Below are 12,279 nucleotides of genomic sequence, written 5' to 3'. Positions count from 1 at the left end.
TTTGATTTTGCATACAAAATTATTCCCAACCCCCGAAAACTGTATCAGTATTTGATTCAAATCCACTAGTTCAAGCAACATCTGGGGCTTAATACTTCAGGTGGCATTTCATATGGTCTGTGGTGTTCCACTTATTTTCAAAGTGAAATGTTTTGAGGGGACTCAGATTGGAAAAGCTGATGTTATAGGGGAATGGAAAGAGGGGACTTTTGAATGTGGTGTTTCATAGAGTTCTGGAGTTTAATAAGCCTCTTGCAATTGTGTACTGATAGCCATTTTTCGTTGTAAAGGGGTTGATGTCTGACCAGTTTGGTAATTCTGATTTGTACTGTCTGGAATTTTAAGTTATTCTAGAGATCTTGTGAAGGTTCTATGCGTACTTTCACAAACTTAAACATTGATTTCAATTATTTGTGAAATCTTGGATGATGCACATTATGGTATTGATCTCATTCTTAAGCGTACTTAGTAGCAGATGATCCTAGGCAAAACAGATTGTGTGTAGGCTATACAGACACTTAGTGAGAAGAGAGAATGGTTATGGGGAGAGGGAGAAGAATTTGGGAACATGAGCCTAAATCACAAGTCTCCTGCTGTTGAATTATCCGTATAATATGATACTTCTGAAAGGCATAACAGCGGCATTATCACCAAGGTAGAACAATCAGTAAGAAAAGAATGAATTTCAAAATTCATAAGGGAGAACCATGCACAAAATTAACTCTGGTAACTGGGAAAAAATCCAAATTTACACTGTTAAAGTTACTAAATATTTATGACAGCATGCTTTACCATTGTTCCCTTATTATGTTGTGATACCTGATAAACTGATTTAAACTAAATTATTAAAAATAAGTAGCCCTGCTCTACTGTTATGTGAAGTATTTAACATATGGTATTCTGTAGCGCTTTCTGTCTTTTTTTTGTTTTAAGGCGCAGCGTGCATACAGAACATTCACTGAATATTTAATAAAGCTGGAGGGTCAGCTCTTGCAAAATCATCTCTATAATCCTTCATGCTAGCTGAGTAAACAGAAGTATTACTGAAGATTATTGTAGCCAATAGCTCTCACTGCCTGACCCATTCTGGAGAAGGCTCTGCTATTATTTTATGGCTAAAGTTGCAAGTTGGCAATAGTATTAGGCCCAATTTATATGTGACAGAGGCCATGGTTTAAAGCGCTTACCATGTAAATGTTCCACTTTCTTCCCATCATATTTAAATGCATTTAGCACATGCATCAACCCACTCATGTTTAGCATTAGCAGTTCAGCGACCCAGGAGGGCAGACGGCTGGCACACTAAGTCTACACGCGAATGAGCCAATGCATATGGTAAGTGCTTTTAAAAGGGAAGGAAGCATGTGTAGATTGCTTGCAGGGGTAAGCACTTCCCTTGGCCAGTGTCACACACAAACAGAGCTTAATGGCTAACTTTGCACAGATGGAAAAACTGATGTATGTTTTAATTAAGGCAGGAATGGTTGTGACTTTTGTTTTTCTTTGGTTTTTCTTTGCGTACATTCATATGCTTTCAATATATATATTTTTAAGTCCAAAGCTCTCGCCTATCAATATAGCCTTGATAGTATAAGATACTGTTTCCCAAACTTCAGAAAATTATAAAACACCGCACTTTCTACTGAACTTGCCATTGGATGCTCTACACTGGCTGCATCTTACAGGGTTATCGGCCAACACTAATAATAATAATAATAATAATAATAATAATAATAATAAATTTTATTTATATCCCGCCCTCCCCAGCTGAGCCGGGCTCAGGGCGGCTAACAACAATCAAATAAACAATCAAATAATAACACATTCTAAAAATATTTCATTATAAAAATTAGTTAAAATCAAATTGATGGCAACCGATTAAACAAAATTCTGTGCAGGTTGCCAGAGGAGGGAGTCAGGCTGCGCCCTGACCAAAGGCCTGGCGGAACAACTCTGTCTTGCAGGCCCTGCGGAAAGATGTCAAGTCCCGCAGGGCCCTAGTCTCTTGTGACAGAGCATTCCACCAGGTTGGAGCTGCAGCCGAGAAGGCCCTGGCTCTAGTTGAGGCCAGCCTAACCTCTCTGAGGCCTGGGACCTTGAGGGTGTTATTATTTGTAGACCGTAGGTTTCTCTGTGGGGCATACCAGGAGAGGCGGTCCCGTAGGTACGAGGGTCCTAGGCCGTATAGGGCTTTAAAGGTTAAAACCAGCACCTTAAACCTGATCCTGTACTCCACCGGGAGCCAGTGCAGCTGGTATAGCACCGGATGAATGTGATCCCGCAGCGAAGACCCCGTAAGGAGTCTCGCTGCGGCATTCTGCACCCGCTGGAGTTTCTGGGTCAGTCTCAAGGGCAGCCCCACGTAGAGCGAGTTACAATAATCCAGTCTGGAGGTGACCGTCGCATGGATCACAGTGGCTAGGTCAGGGCGAGAGAGATAAGGGGCCAACTGCTTAGCTTGGCGGAGATGGAAAAATGCCGCCTTTGTTATAGCTGTAATCTGCGACTCCATAGAGAGGGAGGTATCGAAGATTACACCCAAACTCTTAACGGACGGTGCTGGCACTAATTGCACCCCCGCAAGAGATGGGAGTTGCCCCCCTGATCCCATATCTTCCCGCCCCAGCCAGAGGACCTCTGTCTTCGAAGGATTTAACTTCAACCGGCTCCCACGTAACCATCCAGCCACAGCTTCCAGACATCTGGTCAGTGTGTCTGGGGCCGAGTCAGGATGGCCATCCATCAACAGATAGAGTTGGGTGTCATCAGCATACTGATGGCAACCCAGCCCAAAACTCCGGACAAGCTGGGCGAGGGGGCGCATAAAGATGTTAAAATGCATCGGGGAGAGAATTGCACCCTGAGGCACTCCACACACCAAGGAGTGGCGTGATGACAATTCCCCCCCAAGCGCCACCCTCTGTCCCCGACCAGAGAGAAACGAGCGCAGCCATTGAAGGACTGTGCCCTGGATCCCCACGTCGGCAAATAATCACAAGCAGTCCGAACTGTTCAGAACTGAAGATATTATTAAGATTGCATGATGACTTCAAGTTGAATTTATAAATTTTTAACATATTGTCTGTGTTTTAAATAATCTTTGAAGTGTACTTTTAGTCAATGGAACAATAATAGTTCTATGTACCTACAATATCCTGCAATCCAGTATGAATGGATACTTAATTGCTTGCAAATATATATTCTTTGTAGTCAAGACAGAGTACTGGTTCCCAGGTACAGTGGTGCCTCGCAAGACGAAAATAATCCGTTCCGCGAGTCTCTTCGTCTAGCGGTTTTTTCGTCTTGCGAAGCAACCCTATTAGCGGCTTAGTGGATTAGCGCTATTAACGGTTTAGCGGCTATTAAAGGCTTAGCGGCTTAGCAGCTAAAAGGCTATTAGCGGCTTAGAAAAAGGGGGGGAGCGAAAAAATCGCAAGACTCGCAAGACGTTTTCGTCTTGCGAAGCAAGCCCATAGGGAAATTCGTCTTGCAAAGCGCATTGAAAAACGGAAAACCCTTTCGTCTAGCGGGTTTTTCGTCTTGCGAGGCATTTGTCTTGCGGGGCACCACTGTATTTTAATCTGTGATCTCCTAGCTTCCTTTAGTTCCTGTTTGGTAACACTGCCCAATTACTATGAGTGCATGTAGCAGAGTGGGTGATAGGAACAAACTGCATAGCATAGTAAGTGAACATTGTTGCCTGTATTTTCTTGTGATACTTAAAAAGCTGTCTTGGAATAATTTATGAAAAACAAATAGAACTGCTCTAGTATTCTTTTAAAGTATTTAACAAATGTAGCATTCTAACTGGAAATAAAAGGGCAATTTCTGAGCTCTCCCCCTCTTATTGAAAGTGCATTTTTACATATTTCATGCCAAAAATCTTAGGTAGATCAAAGACTTACTCTGAGAAGAAACCTTTAGTACAGCGTTCAACAGAATTTATGTAGTGTTGGAAGATAAATCATATATTATCATCTGTCTTCAAAACCCACTTTTTCTGTAAATTGGCACAAACCTCTGGTCCCCATATGCTATGACAGCTAAGCCTGGGGAGGTATGGCCACCATAATCTTCTCCATGTTTACCCTCTGCCTTGATTTTGCTCCTATTTCTCTGCTGTCTCGCTTGTGTCTGTTTCTAGACTGTAAGCCCCCTTGCACTGAGGATCTCTTCTCTCACTCTTTGTAAAACACATAAATAACTGGCACTATATGTAAAATAATTATATTAAGGTCTGTTCTTTTTTTAAAAAAAAATATGTGGAATACCAGGGATGTCTCTGGTTTTAGAGGTGTTATAAGGAGGTCCGTAGGATTCCATAGAGCAGACATCATTGCATCAGACGAAGTATAATGCCACAAGATTGTCTCAGTTCATCAGATAAATTGTTTTTATGCATTTCTGTATTTTCAGTCCAGTCCAAAGATTTCTTATTGTGTAATGAACTGCAGTGCCCACATGGAGCTTCCTCACTAGCTTAAGTGCTAATAGCAGTGTCACATGCAATGTGGGTAACCCTATACTGAAGCTAATGAAGAGGTTCCTGCTCCCTGTGGACATAATGTTCTCTCACATCTGCCTGAAATACTAGAACACTGTTCATGTGGAGTTCAGTTAGTGTATTGCAACACTCAACATTTGGATTAGAGCTTATTCTGCTCTTTAATCTTTTTCTCAGGGTATTTATACTCACCCACTTGGGTGACCATTAATTTAGGGTGAGAGAATATGGAACATATAAAGCTGCCTGGTAAGACAATCGGTCCAGCTATCTCACTGCTATTTGTTGTGTACATCAGGGGTACCCAATCAGCATCTGCAAGCTTGGCCAGAGGTCAGTGATGATGGGAATTATAGTCCAGAACATCTAAAGGGCATCAGGTTGATTATTCCTTGTGTACACTGCCTGGCAGCTGCTTCCCAGGATTTCGGACAGGGCCTTTCATAGTCATACCAGCAGATGCCAGGGTTTGAACCTGGGGACTTCTGCCTGCAAGGCATGTGGTCTGCCATTAAGCTACATCCTCTTCCCATATACATATGGCATGGGTAAGGTCAGAGGGGTAAAGATGAAAATTGGTACGAACCCAACTGTTACCAAAATATTCTTCTGCATACTAAACCTGAAAACGTTCAGCTGGTTGATACATGCTTTATGATCATGTTTGTGAAAGGCAAGTTAGGATGAAAGAAAAATAGCTACATACATTGTTAGCATGGCTTTTGCTGGAAATCATTCAAAGCAGCCTCTGTTTCTGCCATCTGCTGGCTGCTAATACCATTCACATCTTGAAAGGATAGTGAAGTTTTATTAAAGCCAATTAACCTTTATCCGATTGAGTGTTTTAAGTACTGACTCCGTTGATTTGTTGATGAGTGTATTTAATGTATACCCTCTTCTAAATTATGCCTTTGCTCTAACCTTGCATGCAACCTTTGCTGACTTCAAGAATATTGCACAGGTGTGAAAACAGATTTCTGATTATTAATCAGTAGTTTTATCTGAAGTACTCAGACAAGACTGGAAAACATAAATCTTTTTTAGATATAGCTCCTCTATATTACCCAATGCATACACCCACCATAGACTGGCTTCCTAGTGTGCAAGTTGTGTTGGTTCTATGGCTACTAAAAATTAAAATAGCAATATTTCCCTTTTTCTTCTTTCTTTTCTCTTTTGAACTAGAGAATATAAAAACTAGTTATGCATTCAAGGATTTCCACTATGGCAATCACAAGTTGTTATTTTTTCTAATGAGGTTCACAATTAAAATAATTGTTCTATGTCAGATGTTGTGATTTTAGTAGTCATATGAAACCTACACTCAGTGATCTCTGAATCATTTTTATTTGATATTATAAGCAAAGGCCATCTGCATCCTGGCCTTTGATAGCTGAGATATATTTTTAGGAGCCACCCCATTTTTTGTTTTAAATTGTATTACTGGATTTGCACTAAGAACTGGCTTTATTTGATTTTTAAATTGTATTGTTTTAACCCAGCCTGTGGTCTTGTGATGAAGGACGGCTAAGAAATCAAACTGATTGATCGATCAACCAATCAACCATGTATTTGGTAAAATATAACTTTTTGCATGGGAAGTTATGAAGAAACAAGATCTATCAACTTCCATCTCTAGGTTAGTGTAGTAGTAGCATTTACTGCCTTAAAAAATGCCAGGCATGTTATAGGCTATAAGCGTTTCTGGTGATGCTGCAGAATCATTTTTGGGCATGTTCTTTCTGCATCCAAAGGGAGTGCACAGCAACCCCTTGATACAGCGAAATAACATCCAGTGCTCCCCAAATGCTTTTACTGCTCAGAATAGAAATTGGGAATTCACTTATCTTGTAATTTCTAGTGTATCTTATTCTCCTTCATCACCAAGTTACCACTGAACTCTTTTAAGCCACATTGAATTAGAGAATATTTCTAAAACCTGGTTCAGTTGGGGGCAGGGGAGGCTATGATGGACTAAATTGAAGTAAAAATTTATGTGAACAAATACACTCCTTCTGTCTGCATAATGCACTCCAGTCTAGTAGCTTCTGCTGAAGGAAGGGTATGAGTAGAGATGGGAAGGCCTGGGGGAAAACTGGAAAAAATTCCCCCTGTTTTTTTCCAAAGCCGTTTTTCTCCAGAAAAATGGGGGGGGGGGAATAGTTTGATATACTTTGAATATTCCACACACTACTTTTAAAAAAAAAAAATTTCCTGAAAAAACGGCTTTGGAAAAAATCCAAAAAAACCTTTCCCCCCTCCCCAATTTTTCCATCCCCCCCCCCAGGCCTTCCAGCACCCACACTTTGGAGCTCCGTGCCAACTGACACCAGGCAGGTACTCTCACTGTACTCTTTCCGGCAACTGCTCAAAACATTTTCATTAGGGCCAGCCCATCTGAACACGTAGAAGCTGCATGCGATTTACTTCCGTTTAACCACTGCTGACTTTAATCATCTTTTGAATACTCTTAAATAACTGCTTTTAACTGTGTTTTATCAATCATTTTAATGTTCTGTTGTATATTTTTGTAAACTGTTTAGAAAGCTCTTTTACCTTCATGCGGTTTATAATATATAATAACAAATTCAATTTTGAAAACACACACACTCCTTTTCCTTTCAAACAGAGTTTGAGCCTTAGTGCAACATACTATTCAGTAACTGGATGTTGGTTACTTCTAGGCCTGGCATGCAAAAAAATTGCCTTACGCTTTGCCCCGGCTGTCCTCAAGTAGAGATGGGAAGGCCTGGAAAAGCCCTGGGGGAAAAACAGGTTTTCCCGTGGTTTTTTCCAAAACTGTTTTTTAAGTCCATGAGAAAAATGACAAAGAGGAAGAGGAAGAAGAAATGGAAAATGATAGCAGTAGTTCAGAAAATGAGATAGAATAAACTGCATGTATATGTTGTGTCTTCTGGGTTTTATTTTTTTTTATAAGAAAAACGCTACTCAAAGGGTAGACCTTCTATGGAGCTTAAATATTGAGGTGGATCTTAACTTTATTTGCTGTTGATGCTAAGGGGCAAATCTGATTATTTTTTATGTTGATGGTTTCTTGCTTTTTTGTTGCTTTTGAGGGAAAGGGGTAGGTTACCTGTTTTATTGCAAGCACAATAGTTTTATATACACTGCATTTCACATAATTTGTAAAACTACTCCACACTGAACCCCCCCATTTCCTCAAAATTTCCATTTTTCCCCGGGGGGGGGGGAACGGGGGGAAACATTTTTTCCTCATAGCTTCAAAATTTCCAGAAATCTCTAGGTACGAGAGATGATTTGGGCCAATTCCTTCTTCCCCTTGCATCTTCCAGTGCCACACACACACTTTCCCAGAAGTTCCAGAGATTTTTGGAGGGTGCAAAACATTTCAGTGGAAATTAGCAAAATCATATCCCCTTCTTCTGCCATCAGGAGTGTCCCCTGAGTAGACTTCTGCTAAGGAGAAGTCTGGCGTCAACTGGAAAATCAATAAAAACAAACATTTTCAAATAAGTAATGCCAAGAACAGTAAAAACAGGCAGTATAACAATTTAAATAATTTGAAGGCAAAAATTAAAATTGTAAAATGCAAAGGAGCAAGGCTAACATATTCACAAAACTCAACCTAAATGGAACAAGGCCCAACCGCTCTGTCAGGACCATTCCGTAAGCCGCACAGAATTTCTGCTCTCACCAGAGAACTTAGCCACAATATGTGTATCCAGCTTCTAAGACATGATACCACTTATGATTAAAATTCTTGGAGGTAAGGAATAGGGAAATGGTCTCTTGCCTCCTCCCCAGAGCAGCAGCACAATGTGGCAATCCCCTTTGGCTTCACCACTTCAGGGGCAACCCCTGGTGGCAACTCTGGGAGAAGTACCCCCAGCCCAGAACTAGATGTTGAGCACCAGCCCAGATGACATAGGCCTTCCTCAGATGCTGAAGGTATGCAGCTGAACTCAGCTTTTTCTCTCCCCTCTTTTCATCCTCACTGTGGTACAAGAAAATATATTCCGGTGCTCTTGACTTGGTTCTACCCAAGTGTTCCTCTGACTACTCGCTGTTCAGGCTGTAGCTTCTTTTATGGCTTCAGGTACAATAAATGGTCAGCTGGTCTCACTCAGCCCTGGAGAGAACACACTGCTTTGTGAGCAGCAGCACAATCCAAGACTGCAGCTTCTTTTATGGCTTCAGCACAAGGAGGGATGGAGCTGGACAATTAGTCTTATACATCCCTGAACTGAACACATTCCTTTGCAAGCAGCCGGCACAGTCAGGATATTTTCTTCAAGAAACAGTGCTCTGAAAAGGTTATGGGGAACAGCAGGCAAAGCTCCCCTGAACTAGGGCTTATTTTGTCTTCATTGGCGTCTGCCAAAAAGCAGTCCCCTTGACTATAATGGTGTATTAAAAAATGAGACTCCAGTGAACAATGCAAAGCTGTCTACTTGACTTCTGTCTTTAACGAGGGCATTTGCATCCTGTGAATTTTAATTAAGTCACCAAACTATTTTATGTACATTTCCCACATCCACTGACTTCTTTATATCATATGCATCACACTACAAGCATTTTATTCCCCTAGTCACTGCAGTGTTGCTGTCATTTGTCTCTGGAACATTTTTAGTGTGTGGGATGATGGCTTCCTGCTCTTGTTCTACCAAACTATTTGGTTGTGTGTTACTCAGTTTCTAGGGCTTCTCTTTTTAGCTAGTCTATTAAGACATTATCAGTGCTGCGTACCTAGGATACTGTGAGTCATATACAATTCCATATGACAATTTTGATTTGCATTGGGTGGATGGGTGTGTGTGTGCACGCGCGCCCTATCAGATATATTAGAGTTGGAGTGCACTATAATTTCTGGGGCAAGTGATTTCTTGGTGGAAGTTGGGCATTTGACATAGTATTTATATAACAGGTATTTGACAATTCCTTTTGCAAAGGCGAATTAACTACCGTATTTTTTGCTCTATAAGACTCCCTTTTTCCCTCCTAAAAAGTAAGGGGAAACGTATGTTCATCTTATGGAGCGAATGCCGGCTGCACAGCTATCCCAGAAGCCAGAACAGTAAGAGGGATTGCTGTGCAGCGGATCGATCCCTCTTGCTGTTCTGGCTTCTGAGATTCAGAATATTTTTTTTCTTGTTTTCCTCCTCCAAAAGCTAGGTGCGTATTATGGTCTGGTGTGTCTTATAGAGTGAAAAATACGGTGCTTTATATTTTCTTGTATAAGTTACATTGGACTACAGTTCCCATTCATAGCAAATAGACTCCTTGTTCTATTAAACTGTTTTTAGTACAGTACTTTTAGTATTGCTGAAAAACTGGATTTAATTCCTTTTACATATGTTAATTCTTTTCTCGTTGTGAGAAAAGAAATCCAGTGAATTAAAGTATGGACTCTTTGTAGAGGACTATTAGTTTATTTTGAAGTTCATCATAGTAGAAGCTATTCCATCCCTTCCTCTTCATTAGCAAAAGTGACTGCTTCCTCTCTAGAATGCAGAGTAAGTAAAAACTCGGTGATATTTCTGCACAACTTTATTGATTAATATCACTGAGTAAAACAGTGTAATACACTATTGATACATAAGCTTGTATGAACAGAAGCTAGGTGATTCCTACTGATGTACGCAGTGCTTTTTTCTAAAAAAATGTTTAGGGGTACTCTAATTTTGACTCAAGAAAATATCCATTTTATAGTTTAAATTGTGAAAAATAAATACAGTAAATGGACAAAAGTACAAAGATTCTCAGAATGTTTAGGGGTATGCGTACCCCTGCACCCCCCCCCGAAAAAAGCACTGGATGTACCTAAAGCTGTTTGCTGTTTGGGATATGTGAGCATAGATGTAAAAGAAATGCCTTCTGAAATGCTGGTGATATTTTGGAAAGCGATAGTGATGATACAAATTAATATTAAAAGCTTATCAAGTCATTTTTGTTATAAAATATATGAGATTAATATCTCAAAATATCAGGTGTCTCCCTTCTCCCAAGTGCCACCAGAGGGGTTCGGAAAGAACTAAGGGGAAGTGAAAAGAAGCAACTTGAACTTGAACTCACAAGCAGAAAGCAAGAGAAGTGAAACATCAGAAAATAAAGGGGAATGGGGAGAACAGTTCAGTAAATAAGAACAGATGCAGTGAAACTCTGACCTTTAAGAGGAGTGCAGTCAGATCCAAAATACAGTGGTGCCTCGCAAGACGAAAATAATCCATTCCGCGAGTCTCTTCGTCTAGCGGTTTTTTCGTCTTGCGAAGCAACCCTCTTAGCGGATTAGTGCTATTAGCGGTTTAGCGGATTAGCGGCTATTAAAGGCTTAGCGGCTAGAAGGCTATTAGCGGCATAGCGGCTTAGAAAAAGGGGGGGGGAGCGAAAAAATCGGAACACTCGCAAGACGTTTTCGTCTTGCGAAGCAAGCCCATAGGGAAATTCGTCTTGCGAAGCAGCTCAAAAACAGAAAACCCTTTCGTCTAGCGGGTTTTCCGTCTTGCGAGGCATTCGTCTTGCGGGGCACCACTGTAGGTATATTGCCATCCGTTAGGACAACTGAACTAACCATCATCATTATACATTTTTTCCTCCCCCGCCTCCTTTCCCCCTTGTATGTAATGTATTTTAGATTGTAAACCTGAGACCAGGGACTACTGCTGCAGAGAGCAGAGTAAGCTGTACTGGGAGCCTTTTTTTTTTTTGCGCTGAATAGTAGAGTAAAAATGTTTTAAATAATGTGGAAAGTGTTGCCCTATCAGTCCTCCAGAGTGATTATGACATTAATATTTGTTCCTATAGCAGCTGCACACTGTGCACCAGCCAATTAAATGGAAACATTCCCTGTCCACAAGCTTAGAGTACAAGGTAGCCGTAGTGCATGAGGAAAGTAAGGGATGCAGCAGTAGGAAAATTGAAATCAGGAGATTAAGTGACATAATGATGGTCACATACCCAGCTCAGATTTCTACCTGGCAGTGATTGCAAAGGGAAAGATTGGTACTCAGCCTTCTGGACCAAAAATATTATTCAACAATCCAAGAAAGAGCTTGTGCCTTTGCTGACATTACTATGCAAAGCTTATGCAGATTTGAAGTTCTCAGGGGCTGTAATATTTGTTGAGAGAAAAGCGTCTGTTGGATATATTTCTGGATAGGAGCAATTATTTGAAAATGTGTATTTAAATACTTTTAGAATGGAAGTTCTCCAAGTACAGTGGCACCTCGGGTTAAGAACATAATTCATTCCGGAGGTCTGTTCTTAACCTGAAACTGTTCTTAACCTGAAGCACCACTTTAGCTCATGGTGCCTCCTGCTGCCACCATGCCACCAGAGCACGATTTCTGTTCTCATCCTGAAGCAAAGTTCATAACCCGAGGTACTATTTCTGGGTTAGCGGAGTCTGTAACCTGAAGCGTATGTAACCCGAGGTACCACTGCATAAGGTATACCTCTGTAGAGAGGTGCAAATTTTTGGCAAAGGAGGCTGAACAGGTCTGTAGTTCACATGTGTATTCACTAGCTTCTCTCATATATTCTGCATTCATGTGCCATTAATGAAATATTTAAAGTAATTATAACTTTCAAAAAATGATGTTATTTTTATTTTTATTGATCTGATAGTTGGCACTCATAAATATAACTTTTAAAGCTAAATATTGGACTTACAGCAGCAAAAAACACACTTTATATTATGTAATAATAAATACAATCTAGCCCAAATGTTAAAATTCTATTAGAAAAACTTTTTTTCAGTTTTATGAGTCAGTAATGCCCAGTTTGAGCTTGGAAGA

General features: G+C 40.5%; 1 protein-coding gene across 14 annotated transcripts in view; it reads left to right on the top strand.

Annotated features, from left to right (window-relative positions):
• The window catches only part of ARID1B (AT-rich interaction domain 1B), a 355,979-nt gene that overhangs the window by 183,713 nt on the left and 159,987 nt on the right, over positions 1 to 12,279 (top strand). The gene's annotated exons all lie outside the window — the stretch shown is intronic.

This window comes from Podarcis vaucheri (genome assembly GCF_965113315.1).
Source record: "Podarcis vaucheri genome assembly, chromosome: 3".
Classification (NCBI taxonomy): Eukaryota; Metazoa; Chordata; class Lepidosauria; order Squamata; family Lacertidae; genus Podarcis; species Podarcis vaucheri.
Note: the sequence above shows the minus strand (reverse complement) of the source record. Positions and strands in the feature narration are given on the sequence as shown.